Genomic DNA, 17464 nt, shown 5'->3' with positions numbered 1-17464 from the left:
AACATTAAGAACAATACGATTTCGGACAACCGTATTGTACTGACTGCGCAGTTGCACCGCAATGCTGAGCTCCTCGAATTTCTCTTTTGTTTACGTCCGGCGGATTCCGCATTTTACCCTCACCCGAAATGGGGCACACGCGAAACACCGAACGATGCCGCTTGAAAATCAAAAAACATAATTAAATAATTTGTTTGCTTTCAAAAGACTGAATTAGCAGTCAGCTAATTCTTACTGCTTTGATCGACTTAGCCAAAGTAAGTGTACCTACATAAACGTAATTGATGGCAGCATGATTTGGATTTTACTAAATCTTATACTGATAGAAGCTGACATAACAATAAACCGCATTTTCCAGCCTCAACTGTTTTAATTTTGGGCTGTCAGTCAGGGGCGGTCACTGATGATGTCATTTGGCGCCGGTACCATTTTTTCCGCCAGTGGAAAACCGACATGAAAGAAGTACCAAACTTTCGGCACTTTATGGAAGTACTGAAAGTACGGTACCTGGTGCGGTGGAAAAACGCCCCAAGATCCTGTGTTGACAAGTGAGTTGAACCACTCCATAAAGCCGCCTTCAGCACATCCCAAAGACCTTCAATGAGGTTAAGGTCATAACTCTGAGGTGACCAAGTCATGCATGAAAATGATTGCTCATGCTTCCTGAACCACTCTTTGACAGTTCGAACCCAATGAATCTTGGCCTTCTTGTCCTGGAATATGCCCATGCCAACAGGGAAGAAAAAATCCATTGATGAGGGATGGAGGTGTAACCTGGCCATTCAGTAGATTCAGGTACTCAACTGACTTCACTTTATTGCTGCAAAATGTTGCTGAGCTGTAATAATGATCCAGTCATTGGCTCTTAAGTATTTGCTGATATAAATTCAAATGGCGACTTTTTTTTTGGACGGGCAGTGTAAATTAACCAGCAACCACCACTTAAAAAACAACCACATGCAATCGGATTACAATTATTGAATTACACAGCAAACATTACAAAAAAAAAATATATTTTGGGGGGGTACATAATATATATAACAAACTCCACAACCCTTGAGGGTGCAGAATGTTTTCGATGCAGCAGACCCACATGAAGAGGGTAAGAACTATTGCGGAGAAAGGTCGAGCCATATTAATAAATGATATGACAGCTCTTGTAAGATGAATGTTGGTACAGTATCCTTTTTAACAGCCACTGTCAGTTAAATACTAGCAGCGTCACAGCCAGGGAAACCAGCAATTTACTTGACACTGTGGGATACACGCTAAACACGCGCCAACTCTCACACAACTGGTATGACAACAACAAATTTATTTTTGTATAGCACATTATCACAACATGACATCGTCTCAAAGCGCTTTACAGCATCCCCACCCAAAGCCCCCAGTGAGTAAGCCATAGGAGACAGTGGCATGGAAAAACTCCCAAGAACAGGGTGTCCGCGCGGTAGTAAATTAAATCAGACAAAATTAAGGCTCTTGAAAGGTATTAAAAGGTAGTAAATGGAATTTGACTTGGTAGTAAATTTTTCATCATCCACCTCAATATATTATGAGTTTCCCATTTGTCTACGTGTTTTAACTTCATCTAATTAAAAAATATATAATATACATGCTAACAGGACCTGAGTCGGAATTAATAGCCTATCAGAGTGACGCTGACACCATTTCTCCGCCTTTTACCTCAGTTGTGCCAGGGTGATTTAACGTGTTGATATTAGGAGAGCCTCTAAAATTAGCTAGTAGGCACTTGGCGGTGAAATGGGGAAATGTAAGTTTTCTAAAAGTTGGCTTGATAACCCATCATTTAAAGACTGCCTTAAGCCGGTCATGGTGAATGAATGGAAAGCTTTCTGCAGTATATGCAAAAAAAACTCTAAATCTAACCTGGAATGACGTTTCCGCGATCAAATCTCACCGACAATCCGCCAGTCATCAACGGCGGATTTGCGTGCGGGGAAGCAGTTCCCTATTTCGTTGTTCGGTGACGCTACACCAGGGTTCCCCAAACTTTTTTCTGTGTGGGCCACATAATTTTTTCCTGCTTTAATGGGGGGCCGGGTTGGTTTATAGCAAAAGATTACACGAGTGACTACTAGTATTATTGTGGAGATTTTATTATGATTTTAACCCTCTGGGGTCTGAGGCCTCTCAGCCACCTTCGGGGTAGTCTGACATGCCTTGACATTTTAAAATATTTCACCTATCTAAAAAACATTTATCCCAAAGCGTTACATGTGCTTTTATTCAGCAACAACTCAGCATCAATAATCTGAGACCACTTAGAATGTTATTATTCTGTTTTTTTTTTAATTAACTTTAAACATATACTTTTCAAAAACCTATTTCAGACATGCTGAGAAATTGTAAAAAATCACATTATAAACATTTCTAGCCAAGACTTTTCAGCTCTGAAGCTTATAGACACAGGGGTTGGCTACACATAGGTGTAAGAGACATTCTGAAATTTTATGTGGTTTGACTACTAAAGTGTTAGAACTTTGGAGTGACACTCTTTTTCTCAAACTCAGTGCTCAGCTTGCACAATGAATATTGATGAAATAGGCGTCCCCACACCTGTAGTAGTTTGCATACTGTCAATGGCCCATCAGTCTGGAATGTCACTGCACCCCACACCCATCACTTTGGAAAGGCAGTTTGAAACGCAAGAAAAACAGCAACAATAAAATCCTTTCCACAGTTAATTGGTAGATGGAATGAAAAATGAAAAACTGTGAGCAGTCGCCAGGGGCGTAGCACCAAATTCTGGTTCCATTTGTGCCAAAAATATGCATCATGCATGTTGTCCTGATGTGTCGTCTGACTGTTGTGAAGGACAAAAAAAGCTTTTTCCTGGCACACCTTCCAAATAATCTGTTAGCACAAAGGGGGGGGGGCGTCTGATAGTTTTTTAGAGACGTGGTAACCTTAAGATTTTACTTGATCTTGTAATTCACCAACAGTCATCCTTGGGGATTTTTTGCCTCTCTTACAATCCTCCTCACTGTAAGTGGGGAAAAACAATCTTGGGTCCTCTTCCAGGGGGCTTCCAGTTGTTGTCCACTTTTTTATTATTGCCATAACAGTAGAAATGGGCATTTTAAGGCAAGTAGCTATTTTTTAATACACAATCCCTGACTTATGAAGGTCAACACACATCTCCCACATTTGGTTTGTATGTTGATGGATGATTAAGGGAATTTGGGCTCTGTGTCACCTCATGTTCGTATCCCTGTTAACCAGGAAGTCATGGATTACAGCTTGAAGGTTCCTCTTCACTCCACTCAACTCAAAGATGTGCAAATTAAAGGGGAAACATGCTTCAGTTACATTGTGTTCACTATCATTTCCAGGGGTGCCAATAATCGTGGCACATGTGTTTTGTTAAAGATAATTATTTCTTGATGAAGGGATTTTTCCTTTGAATAAATTAATGTTAATGATTTTCTCATTTTTTCAGTGTCACATGAAGCTGCTTCACCAAAAGGTGGATATTTTCTAACCCTTTTTACAAATCTTTACAAGGGCTGCCAATAATTGTGGAGGGTGCTATAAACGGGTCCAACTAGGCTCATACTGACCAGTTAAATGTGGTCAGTCAGTCATAGGACAGTGTGTCTATCAGGCAGGTAATAGGAAGATGGGCTATTTTTGCACTTTAAGCTACTAACAATGAAAATACGCTCCTAAATCACAATATCCATGTTGTTTTGAAAACAAAGTCATTTGAAAATCTGAAAAGGCATTAGATCAACATATCTAGTTATCTGAAATTGGCTTTATTCGGGATATTACAAATTATGAACAAAACCGGACAATGCAAACAAATAAAAGAATATGCATGACAGAATTAAAGCTAGAATGTTTTTGCAGCGGTGGGTTTAGTTTATGTATTAGCTCACATTCGAGAAACAGCATAAATGCTACTTGTACGTATACAGTTATAACTGTAACTGCACGTAAAAACAGCAAAGTATAATTGCTTACTTTCCGTGGAAACAGTCTGTTGAATTTATGGGCTAGCGGAGAACATCCTGTAATTCTGTTCTAGGCATGCACTCGAAATCAGAGTGTGCTATTCTGATCGGTATAATATAATCTCAGAACACCGGTACTAATTAAGAAATGTAATACATACCGAACAGCTTTCAAAAACGCGGTACCACAGTCCCTTTTCTATATCGGTATCCCATGCAGCGGGATTTACATTTACAACTCAAAGATAATTAGTAAAATATAGAAGTAACTTCTTATACGTGCAGCATGAATGAATTAAAATCACTGCGCTGCATACTTAATAAATCTATGTGTGTCGATCGTCGTGGTCAAAACGACTCCAAATAAGTCACAAAATAAGGGCATTAATCAGGAATTTCTTTCTGCTGTGCGACTGCGCAAACCTTCCTGTTTGGGGGGGCAATCGTGCTCAGTCACGGTAAAATGTAAACGGATAAATTGTGAATTAATCTAACTTCAGGTTCTTGAATTGTAGGAGGCTTGTCTGGCATAACCTTGTTCAGCATACCGATATCAACATGTATCGGTATCGCTGTACGATTCACCTTATAAAATTCCATTCTTATTATTATTATATACAACTACTATAATTATTGTTATGTTATTATTTAATTATGTTATCGCTGCGTTGCTTGGTTACATTAGACGTCTCGGCACGTGGGACGCTGCAAGTTTGAAACACGCAGCTTCACTTCCGTTTCTGGACCAAGATGGCGAGGTACGATAAATGTCTGCTCCCATTTTATTATGTTAATTATCTTACACTTTAGTATCTGTCAAGCTTGCATGTATATTAAAATGTTTCTAAGTAAAATCAGTATATTTTAGTTGATATTAAACTTTTCCGCGTGTGCTTTCCTGCGCTTGAGTAAATTTGCGCTTGATTGTGAGTAAAATCAGTATATTGCTATTAAATAAAGTGAATATTGTTCTGGGCTGCTGTGTTAATTACATTTAAATTTTATGTGCAAGTCGGCTAGTTTCCTGTGCCGCAAAGTCTAGTTGATATGTCCCTTTTCCGCGTCCGCCTTCCCGCGCTTTCATGTTGCGTTGGGCTGCGGATGCGGATGGTTGCGGTCGGTGCTGCCTACAGCAGTGATATTCCACCAGACCAGGAGAGGGCGGATGTGTTGCAACAAACACAAATAAAGGCAGTGTAGCGAAACGGGTAAACTTTGTCTGGTGACTGAAATCGGTACATTGCTATTAAATAAAATTTAAATTGTCCCAGGCTTCTGTTTTGATTATTTTTAAATTTTATGTGAAAGATAGCTAGTTTCCTATGCAGTAATGCGGTTGTTGATTGGGTCTGTGCAGACCAGTATTCTGTGTGTCTGGAGTGACTGACAGCTCCATTGCATTGCCTGTATGTTGTTTTTCCTCATTCAGAATCAGAAGAATGGCTAAAGTTGTCAGCTGGAGCGACGACCAGTACTGGGTGACTTGGGACAAGTGGGGAGAGGTGATTGACTGGGGAGAAGAGGAAGAGCTGTGCTCCCCAGCAGAATCACCCTCTGACCAGGCTGACGGTTCCATCGTGTCACACACCCGAAAGCCAATTGCCAAGGCAGTTAGCTGGACGGATGATGTGTATTGGGCAGCCTGGGACAAGTGGGAGGAGATCATCTGCTGGGGCGATGGAGAAGAGTGCTTCCCAGTAACTGCACCCACCAACCAGCCTGGGAGGGATAAGAGGTTAGATGCACATGGGTTGGAGGCCTTTGTGCTAAATAAAAGGACAATCTCCATAAAGCCTGCAGACGACCACCAAGACAGGCTGAAGGTACAGTAGGAGCTGTACTGGTAGACCTCTACCAGTTTGATCTTGAATATTTAGATCAAAGTAATGTTAATTTTGAAATAGTAGAAGTACAGATTGGAGAAGTGATATTAGAGGAGACTGCAGAGAGGGGTTTTGATTCAGCAGTTGAATTGGAAATTATGGATGTAGAGATACAGTAGAAGTTGTAGACAGTGAATTCCAGCTGAATGCTGTTAATTGGGACATTGCTGAAACTAAAGTGGATAAATTATCAGTGGAACACCTCAACGTAAATGATCCAGAAGCAGGCAGTGTGAAGGTGTCCACATCAATTGGCAATGCGGTGAAGGTGCCCCTGCAAACAGGGCATGGGAAACAGAAGAAAGGAAAGAACCGGCAAAATTAGAGCCCACTGCCAACCACGAGAGCCGGTGGCTGAAGCTGAACATCCTTCTCAGCCTCTTATTTGAATTTGCCCCATTGAACCATTCACATGCATACTTATAGCATCTCTAAAATACTTTAAATTGTAAACATGTTTCTTCTCTACATCCATTTATTTCTTATCTATTATGCAATGTAAAGGGAATCTTACTAATAATAATGCTAACTAATAGTAATGTAACTGTTTTGCTTATGTTTGGAAGTCCTGGGTTAAGGATACCTAGCTTAGAACCAGAGTTTTTGTGTGCGTACCTGCCTGTATGTATGCCTGTGTGTGTGTGTGCAAGTGTAACTGTGCATGCCTGTGTGCTTGCGTGCGTGCATCCCTTTCTGCGTGCATCCCTTTCTGCGTGCGTGCCTGTGCGTGTGTGTGGGCCTGTGTGTGTCTGTGGGCCTGTGTGTGTGCGTTTGCCTGTGGTCTTTGCATGGCTATGTACATGCGTGTGTCTGTACCTGTCTGTGTGCGTGCCTGCCTGCGTGCAATTGTGTGTGCGTTCATGCCTGTATGTGTCTGCATGCGTGCAAGTATGTGTCTGCATGCGTGCCTGTGTGTGTCTGCGTGCGTGCCTGTGTGTGTCTGCGTGCGTGCCTGTGTGTGTCTGCGTGCGTGCCTGTGTGTGCGTCCGTGCATGCTGGTGTGTGTGCGTACCTGCCTGTATGTATGGCTGTGTGTGTGTCTGTGTGCAAGTGTAACTGTGCATGCCTGTGTGCTTGCGTGCGTGCATCCCTGTCTGCGTGCGTGTGTCCCTGTCTGCGTGCATGCCTGTGCGTGTGTGTGGGCCTGTGTGTGTGCGTTTGCCTGTGGTCTTGTGCATGCCTATGTACATGCGTGTGTCTGTACCTGTCTGTGTGCGTGCCTGCCTGCGTGCAATTGTGTGTGCGTGCATGCCTGTATGTGTCTGCATGCGTGCAAGTATGTGTCTGCATGCGTGCCTGTGTGTGTCTGCGTACCTGCCTGTATGTATGCCTGTGTGTGTGTCTGTGTGCAAGTGTAACTATGCATGCCTGTGTGCTTGCGTGCGTGCATCCCTGTCTGCGTGCATGCCTGTGCGTGTGTGTGGGCCTGTGTGTGTGCGCGTGCCAGTGTTCTTGTGTGCATGCCTATGTACATGCGTGTGTCCGTACCTGTGTGTGTGCGTGCCTGCCTGCGTGCAATTGTGCTTGCGTGCGTGCCAGTATGTGTCTGCGTGCGTGCCAGTATGTGTCTGCGTGCGTGCCAGTATGTGTCTGCGTGCGTGCCTGTGTGTGTGTCCGTGCATGCATGTGTGTGCGTGCCTGTGTGTGTCTGCGTGCGTGCCTGCTTGTGTGCCTGCCTGTCTGTGTGCATGCGTCCCTGACTGTGTATGTGCCTGTATGCGTGCCTGTGCGCGTGCATGCGTGCCTGTCGGTGTACCTGTCTGTGTGCCTGTGTGTGTCTTCTCCGGAGAGTCGCCACCTTGTCGTGGTGGGGAGGCTTGCGTGTGCCAAAGATCCCAGAGCGATACCGTCTGGAGCCACGCTCCTGGTAGGGTCACCCTTGGCGGTAAGGTTGAGGGGGAGGTGCCAGACAAAGCGCGACTCAAGAAAGACCTCGAGCGGAGCAGGCGGAGGATTGTGTCCAGGCATGCAGGTGGATCACAACAACGGCTGTGAAGGTGGAAGAAGGCTGCAGCAGAGATGGACCTTCAGCTGTCTTGGAGTCCATGCCGTTGATAATAGGTTTGTCTCTGTCAAGGACCGTGTGGTGGCTGTTTATGCCCCAGTCTCCCCACATTAAAAGAAGCCACGCACAGGCGTCCACCTGTTGGGATAAGGTTTGTGGTTCGATAATTGGCCTCTTCAGCCATCTGAAGATCCACAATAAGGACCCCCCAGGTGGACCATCCTACTCGATTCCGAGTGATCGCCGATGATGCCTGTGTGTCTCTGTGTGCATGCATGCCTGTATGCCTGCGTACGTGCGTGCCTGTGTGCATGAGTGCCTGCCTGTGTATGTGCGTACCTGTGTGCACCATTCACACCTATGGTCAACTTGGTAACTCCAGTTAACCTCAGTATGTTCCCAGAGGCGGGTGGCACGGTGCTGCAGTGCTTAGCACTGTCGCCTCACATCTCTGGGACCTGTGTTTGAGTTTCTGCCAGGGTTCCATGTGTGCAGTTTGCATATTCTCCCCGTGTCATCATGGGGTTCCCCCCCACAGTCCCAAAACATGCTGTGGGGAACTCAGGTTAGAGGGATGGTGGAGAGGGCAAATCAAACAAAATTTCCAAAATTGGCCAAAATTTCAGAGACGACGGGCCTGCCCTGGGTCGATGCAGGAAGGCCGATGCGTGTTTTGTCTCCCTCACGATATGTTACACTGGAGACCGTGGATGGGGATTTGCTGACTTATCTGACAGGTCTGCGGTGAGCGACAGGTGCAGCCTGGGACCAGGTTCGTGCCAATTGGAGGAATGCGGACGGTAAGCCGTTACAAGCTGTGACACCGCTCGAACCTGGGAACTGGGTGTTAGTTCGTGACTTGAGAGGGAAGAGATGGACCACGTCGAGATGGAGGGGACCACACCAGGTCCTGATGGTGACCCCTCACGCAGTGAAAGTGGAGGGAATCGACGCTTGGGTCCATCGGGTCCACTGCAGACGCGTGTCCGACCCTGGTGGTTCCTTCGAGACTGGCCCCCGAGAGGGTCACAATTGTGTGGAATCTACGGGATTCCATACACCAATCATGATATGGCAGTCCTAAATCAAACATGCCCCGGCTCTTTGTCCGTCATGGCTGCTCTGCTGACTGCGTGCCTATTCACGGAGCAGACGGTCTCTTAGTCGAACTGAGCAATGGTTTGGGGTTTATTCCATCCCTTAGTGTAGCAGACCTTCAGACAGAGGTGGCTGCCCTGCAGACTGCAGTTGAAAAAGTGACCAGTCAGACACTTGACACTGTAAAGGCCGTTAAAGGTGAATTATCCACAGTGAAGCAGGTAGCTCTGCAAAACCGTGAGGCATTGGATCTCCTATTAGCTGAGAAAGGTGGTGTTTGTGCTATAGTGGGGAAAGAATGTTGCACGTACATCCCTGATTCCTCTCAGGCTGTGCAGGATCTAGAGGACGCAGTGCACAAACAGCTGTCTGAGATACATGAAGAGCATGGCCTGTTTGAGTACATCTGGGACAATTGGTTCTCCTCACTGATTCCGGGGTGATTAAACCATTAGTTTTTAGTATATTGCTTTTGCTTGTAGTGTTGCTACTAATCATATTGCTAGTTCTGTCTTTTCAGGCAAAACCTCTTACTGTATGTTCCTGCGGGCTCCCTCTTTTCCATACGTGGATGATCCTCCCATTCCTGCCTGGCTCTACGGGCCTCAGCCCCCGGTCGTCATCAATGTCACCAGCAACACCAACACCGCTGGTGACTCGTGTTCCATCCAACCGCCACCGGCCCGCTTCTACCCGTTGCGCTTTCGTCCGGAGGACTACTACACCGTGGACTCTGATTATTTGTGAACAGCGCGGATCTCGCGTGTTCAAAAGCGGGGAGTGTAGAAGAACAATTGGACATTGGTAGGCCCGGGAGGGGAGGCATATTGGGTCTGTTATGTCTTAGGCCTTAGGCAAGAAGAGATTGTTTTGAATACTGCTGTACGTTTGAGCTCCATTTGTTGGTGTTTTGTGACCAATCAGGGCTTAGAAGTCCTTATAGGGAATTGGGAGTTATGCTTTACCAACTGGTTGCTCTGTGTGTTCGGGGTACTTGGTACCGAGCGCCAGAGTGTGACGGGAGCGTTTGTTGGAATTGCTGGAATAAAAGAGATTTTCTTTACTCACCAAACTGAGAGGTCCAGACTTTTGTATTCTAGGTAACTCTCTGTGTTATCACAGTGTAAAAAAAATCTGTAAAATAAGTCAAAAGTCTGGCAGCAGGCGTGTCAGACAAAAGCTGTTAACGGTGAAAAATATTTTCAGAAAAGATGATTAAAAACTGTTAGAATACAGTAACTTTAACTGATAGGAACACAAATTTATACCATACTTCAACAGGTTTTGTAAGTTTTCTAACACATTAAGTAAGTTTAATAAAATTTTTCAAGGTTGAATGATTATCTGTGTAAAAATAAGTTGTTAAATCACTAAATATTTTTGTTAAAAAAAAAGGATAACTCAATTTTAGTTAAATACCCTGTAAAACATTTAATTTAGCCTGTAATTTGAAGGTTTTTAAGCTATAACTAAACATAAGCCTTGTCTGGTTTTGGAAGGACCAGTTATCTATATGTACCACATAAACTATCTTGCCACCTGGTGCATGTTGTCCTGATGTGTCGTCTGACTGTTGTGAAGGACAAAAAAAAGTTTTTTCCTGACACACCTTCCAAATAATCTGTTAGCACAAATCTGTTAGCGTCTGATAGTTTTTTAGAGATGTGGTAACCTTAAGATTTTACTTGATCCTGTAATTCACCAACAGTCATCCTTGGGGATTTTTTGCCTCTCTTACAATCCTCCTCACTTTAAGTGGGGAAAAACAATCTTGGGTCCTCTTCCAGGGGGCTTCCAGTTGTTGTCCATTTTTTTGTTATTGCCCTAAAAGTAGAAATGGGCATTTTAACAGTGGATCTTCCTGCTGTTGTCTTGGCAGATGTATCTGCCATTTCATTCCCCTCAACTCCTATATGGGCTGGCACCCAAACAAAAGTTAAATAAGCTCCTGATTGTAGAAGACTGTCTGCTAGCTGTACTATTTCAAATATAATATGCTGTCTGGATTCTGAATGACACCTTTTAATGCTGAACTGGAATCAGAAGCAATTACTGGAATCTTACGCTTATTGCCTTCCACCCAAAGCAGAGCCAAACATATTGTGACCAATTCTGCTGTGTACACACCTCAGTCATGTCAAATCTTGTAGCGGTTACTAATTTTAGCCATGGAATTACATAGGCAACTACCACTCTCTTATCATTCTTCTTAGATGCATCTGTATACAGAGTTACATCTTCTCTGTATTTTTCCACCACATATCACAGCTCTCCACCCTCTATCTATCCACAACACCTGCCCTCTTCTCTTCCAATAGCCTCAAGTCAACAGACAATTCTTTAAGAATCCATGATGGTTTTGTTGGAAAGACTACAGTGAGACTTATTTTAAATGAATTCAATTTCATTTCCTTCACGTTTCATTTAATCATCCAACCATAACTTCTCACTAAACCCTTCTCTCACTCTTGACATTGCACTTTCACTGTGACCCCTCAGATTTGCCCAATACACCAGGCCCAGTTGACCTCTCCTAAGGTGGAGGGGCATCTCCTCCATCTCCACCTGGATGGCTGCCACAACAGAGCCTTAGCGCTTGATTTTGGTTCACATCCAGCTTATTAAGTAATGTTTTAGTCACAGATCCATACACTATGCTTCCATAATCGAGTACAGACCTAATCAGTCCCGTGTAGATCGTATTTAAGGCGTCCCACTCCCTCCCCATTCCACTCCACATAAACACCTCATTACATTTAACACTTTCTTACATTTGTCAATCATTTTTTGTACATCCATTGACTATGTTAGTCTTTTATCAAACCATATACCCAAATATTTATAATATTCAACCTTTTCTAGTTCAGTTTCAGACAATTAAATCTTCTGATTCGTAGCTATTTCCTTTCTGGAAAAAAAGGGGTCTTAGTTTTATCCAGTGAAATCCTAAAACCGCATTGAAGGGCCCATTTCCCACTGCATTAACTGCCTGCTGCATCTTATTTGCCACAAATTCTCTTTTCCATATGGCACCGGGGTTTTGGCAGATATTACACCTTTCGACAGGTAGTTTTAAAAAATTGCCTTTTGGGATCTCCTCAGCACCTGAGCACTTCCAGCTGAGAATATTTCAGATTGTTTCAGGGACACCAGGAACACTGGGTCATGGTGATGACATTATGGTGTTTGGCAAAGACCAGCTGGATCATGACGATAGACAATGCGAAGTTCACCAGAAGTTTGATAATGCTGGATTCACTCTAAATGAAAAACATGAGTTTGGGGTGAATTATGTGAACTTCCTGGGACATAAAATAAGTGATGAAGGGACTGAGGCAAACCCAGATAAAATTAAAGCCATTATCAACTTCAGAGTACTGAAGGAGTGAGACACTTCATTAAAAGCAATGGTAGGCCGGGGGGGGGGGGGAAGCATTGTGGGACGGTTGTTATGTCTTAGGCCTTAGGCATGAAGATGTTTTAGAACTGGTACTGCATGTCCTTGCCTTGCAGCAGCCTGCACATAGTCAGTTTCACAAGCCAAAAGACCTTGGAGAGTCAGGCAGCAGGAAACTCCTGGGGGGGGGGGGGCACCTACATGAAGGGATTCGAAACTGCTGCAAATGGTTAGGCCCAGGGCAGTGTACAGAATGTTGTAGAACTAGAATGGAGTTGCAGTGTTATATGGTACAGTTTACTATAAGTGTATAAGCACGATTTATCATGCACCCACACTATATAAGCTTGATAGTAGAAGCCCATTGGGAAAATACCATATTTTGAGTACTGGGCGGGTGCTAGGTGAAAGGTTATATGTTTGTTAATTATGTTTGTTGTGTGTTTAAAGCTTGGTATTCTATGACCAATCAGGACTTAGAAGTCCTTGTAGAGGATTTGGAGTTAGAGTATATTAACATTGATTTTTGTGTAGCCAGAACGCTGTGCTGGATTGCAGAACAAATGAGAAAACTTTGCTCACCATCTGCAAGGTTTGGAGTCTGATTCGTAGTTCTACCAAGGGGGTGTTAGGATAATTAGAAAGGTTGAATAGATCATTTTTCCTTCCACAGGGATAGTGAACTATGTTGGCAAGTTTTCTCCCTGCCTGCCCAATCACACAAAGCCTTTGAGGGACCTATTGGAAAATGACAATACCTGGACAATGGACATAGAGCAAAAGAGGATGCTTTAGGGGAAGTAAAGAAGGAACTCAGCTCCCCAGCTGTGTTAGTGCAGTACAGTGCAAAAAGAGAAACTGGTGTCAGCAGATGCATCATCATATGGCTTCGGAGGAGAGCTAATGCAGAAACAGCAGATGTAGAATACAGACCAGTAGTGTACTTACCCAGGAGTCTGACACCCACTGAAACCCAATATGCAGAAATCGAAAAACAGCCCCTTGCCACGACGTAGGCGTGTGAACGCCTGACTGCATATTTCTTGAGTTTTGACTTCCCGGTGCATACAGACCACAAGCCTCTGATCTTGCTAATCTCTTGAGTACTTGATGATTTACCTCAATGAATACTCAGATTGAGACTGAGGGCGATGAGATTCAAGTACAGAAGCATTCATGTTGCAGGAAGACAACTGGTGACAGGTGATGCATTGGCACTAGGAGAGTAACACACTGGAAAGGCAGTGTGCATTGATCATGTCATGGAGCGCATACCAGCACTGAAAATGAAACTAGAACAGATTAGATACATGCAGAACAAAGACAGAACCATGAGGCAAATAAGTGTCTTCATGGACAGAAGTTGCCCTATGCACAGTGTGGTGGAGCGGTCCAACCAAGACCCTGAAGAAATACCCAAAATTGCAGACTACGCCACCCCGGGCTTTGCACCCGGAGACATACTCCCAGGAATATAGATAGTGCAAAAGCACACAGGTTCGTGTAACCGAAGGAGGACAGAGACACAGCACAAATCAACAGTTTATTTGGCGCAACACAGGATTGCTATTCCCCTGAAGCAGTCAACACCGGTTCCAGGGCTGGCAACATGGCATTCCCCAATCGAAGGACAGATGACACTCGCTCAGACTGGACCACTGGACATTTCGCAGGGCCCCTACCCCCCACAAGCACATACACAGTGGAAACCTAGGCCAAGTGCATTGCACCACCTAGAATAAGGACCACCACCAGCGAGACCGGACCCGACTCAGGCCGCTACCTCTGAAATACACTGCTCAAAAAAATTAAAGGAACACTTTGAAAACGCATCAGATTTCAATGGGGAAAAAATCCTGCTGGATATCTATACTGATATGAACTGGGTGATGTGTTTAGAGTGAAAGGATGCCACATCGTTTGATGGAAATGAAAATGACAAACCTACAGAGGGCTGAATTCAAAGACTCCCCAAAAATCTAAGTGAAAAAATGATGCAGCAGGCTAGTCCATTTTGCTGAAAATTCATTGCAGCAACTCAAAATCGTACTCAGTAGTTTTTATGGCCCTCATGTGCTTGTATGCATGCCTGACAATGTCAGGGCATCCTCCTAATGAGACGACGGATGGTGTCCTGGGGGATCTCCTCCCAGATCTGGACCAGGGCATCACTGAGCTCCTGGACAGTCTGAAGTGCAACCTGGTGACGTCGGATGGACCGAAACATAATGTCCCAGAGGTGTTCTATTGGATTTAGGTCATGTGAACGTGGGGGCCCGTCAATGGTATCAATTCCTTCATGCTCCAGGAACTGCCTGCATTCTCTCGCCACATGAGGCCAGGCATTGTCGTGCACCAGGAGGAACCCAGGACCCACTGCACCAGCGTAGGGTCTGACAATGGGTCCAAAGATTTCATCCCGATACCTAATGGAAGTCAAGGTGCTGTTGTCTAGCCTGTAGAGGTCTGTGCGTCCCTCCATGGATATGCCTCCCCAGACCATCACTGACCCCCCACCAAACCAGTCAAGCTGAACAATGTTACAGGCAGCATAATGTTCTCCGCAGCTTCTCCAGACCCTTTCACGTCTGTCACATGTGCTCAGGGTGAACCTGCTCTCATCTGTGAGAAGCACAGGGTGCCAGTGACGGACCTGCCAATTCTGGTATTCTATGGCAAATGCCAATCGAGCTCCACGGTGCCAGGCAGTGAACACAGGGCCCACTAGAGGATGTCGGGCCCTCAGGCCACCCTCATGAAGTCTGTTTCTGATTGTTTGGTCAGAGACATGCACACCAGTGGCCTGCTGGAGGTCATTCTGTAGGGCTCTGGCTGTGCTCATCCTGTTCCTCCTTGCACAAAAGAGCAGATACCAATCCTGCTGATGGGTTAAGGACCTTCTATGGCCCTGTCCATCTCTCATAGAGTAACTGCCTGTCTCATGGAATCTCCTCCATGGCCTTCAGACTGTGCTGGGAGACACAGCAAAACTTCTGGCAATGACACATCAATATGCACCATCCTGGAGGAGTCGGACTGCCTGTGCAACCTCTGTAGGGTCCAGGTATCACCTCATGCTACCAGTAGTGACACTGACTGTAGCCAAATGCAAAACTAGTGAAAAAACAGTCAGAAGAGATTAGGACGGAAAACTGTCAGTGGCCCCCACCTGTTAAACCATTCCTGTTTTGGGGGTCGTCTCATTGTTGCCCCTCTAGTGTACCTGTTGTTAATTTCATTAGCACCAAAGCAGCTGAAACTGATTAACAACCCCCTCCGCTACTTTACTGACGAGATGAATATCCAAGAAGTTTAGTTTATTTGATGCTATACTCTGATTAATAAGCATTCCTTTAATTTTTTTGAGCAGTGTATAAATAAAACAGAGGATTGGGATTACAACTACAATCCAGGGCCGGTTATACTGCGAGAGAGGCACATACAAATAAAATTTCCCCCAAAACATACAACACAGCAATCAAATAAACATCCCCAATACAGGGCAAATCATACTCAAACCCACACAACAAACCAGAAAGCTAACCAAACTAAATTACATATAAAAACCAAAATAACAAACTTAGCCAAAACAAAAACATGCAAACGGGAAATACAAATAATCAAAAGGACTTCAGGCAGCGCTATGCCGCCGAAATAAATAAATCCAAATCCCCGATAAATCCAGCCCCATGACAGTGCACATGCAGCTCGTCCGCATTGGACTACGCCAGTGGTTCCCAAACTTTCTCTGCAGGGCCCCCCTTTACTAGATAGGAACATTATTGAGCCCCCCCCCCATTCAAACTACACAGGTTCGGATTCAAACTTTATTTGAAATACAACTCCCTTTTCTAATTGAGCGAAACAAATGCAATTACAAAATACAAATGGTGCAATTTCACCACTGTGGGAGAAAAAAGATCAATCAATTAAAAATAAAAGTCCAGCATAAGTTTGAAATTATACAAATGCAGATTTAACATTCCTGTTAATATTCATTGGCGTACACAAATTAAAGTTTGTCTTACCGCATTTTGTTTTTAATGATAACCGCAGGTTTCAGCATATACTATAGCAGAAAACAACACTAAATCATACCCATTAATTGATAGTCTCCCTGCACTTCATATAGAAAATTCTAAACCTCGTTTTTCATGATTTGTCCGGCGCTGCAAAACGTCGTCACGCGTCACCATGTCACATGGTACAAAAACCTTGCAAGAGCAAGATGACTTAAGACAGATGGTACAGCACCTCTCAGCCGGCTGAACAAACTGGAACAGCCTCCGTGACGACACAACTTTGCCCTTATTGGCTGAAGAACGTGTCGTTTGTATGACGTTTGTATCCCAGGAAGTTCCGATGCATTATCTGCTATTTCTCCCGAATAACACATAAAGCAGTGACAACTGGTTTTCAGTTAATTTACCTGGTAAAATAAAGTTTAAATAAATTACATAAATGCCCTAATAGTACACGTAAGTTAGTGGTTTATTTGTTAAGAACATAAGAAATAAACAAACGAGAGGGGGGCATTCGGCCCATCAAGCTCGTTTGGGGAGAACTTATCTAATAGCTCAGAGTTGTTAAAATCTTATCTAGCTCTGATTTAAAGGAACCCAGGGTTTTAGCTTCCACTACACTAGCAGGAAGACTATTCCATACTCTAACTGCACGCTGTGTAAAGAAGTGCTTCCTCAAATTTGTTTTAAAATGTTCTCCTGCTAATTTCCACTTATGGCCACGAGTTCTAGTGTTTAAACTAATATTGAAATAGCCATTTGGCTGAACAGCATCCAGACCCGTTAGAATCTTATAGACCTGGATCATGTCCCCCCTTAGTCTCCTTTGCTCAAGGCTAAACAGATTCAGCTCAGCTAACCATCATTCTCGTTGTTAGTTACTGTAATGTTGCGCTGCTTTATTTGTTTAATCGTCCAGTCTGTGAAGAGATTATTTTAGGGTGGCACATGCCCCTGAGGTTATCCCATTGGTGCGCCCCTCTGCAATACCTCTGCGCCCCTATAAGGGGGCGCGCCCCCCAGTTTGGGGACCACTGGACTACGCGTACTCCACACCGACCCCACTCGGCGCCGGATGA

At 44.3% G+C, this 17464-nt stretch overlaps 1 long non-coding RNA gene across 2 annotated transcripts; it reads left to right on the top strand.

Moving 5' to 3' along the window:
- Nucleotides 1–5497: 5497 nt before the first annotated feature.
- On the top strand, nucleotides 5498–10038 carry LOC140593270 (uncharacterized). Of its 2 annotated transcripts, none has more exons than XR_011993526.1 (2): nucleotides 5498–7924; nucleotides 8606–10038. It is a non-coding gene; the product is annotated as an uncharacterized lncRNA (long non-coding RNA). The 2 variants fall into 2 exon arrangements; XR_011993525.1 differs by having other exon boundaries at nucleotides 8572–10038.
- Nucleotides 10039–17464: the final 7426 nt, after the last annotated feature.

Source organism: Paramormyrops kingsleyae, chromosome 10 (genome assembly GCF_048594095.1).
Source record: "Paramormyrops kingsleyae isolate MSU_618 chromosome 10, PKINGS_0.4, whole genome shotgun sequence".
In the NCBI taxonomy this organism is placed as follows: Eukaryota; Metazoa; Chordata; class Actinopteri; order Osteoglossiformes; family Mormyridae; genus Paramormyrops; species Paramormyrops kingsleyae.
Note: the sequence above shows the minus strand (reverse complement) of the source record. Positions and strands in the feature narration are given on the sequence as shown.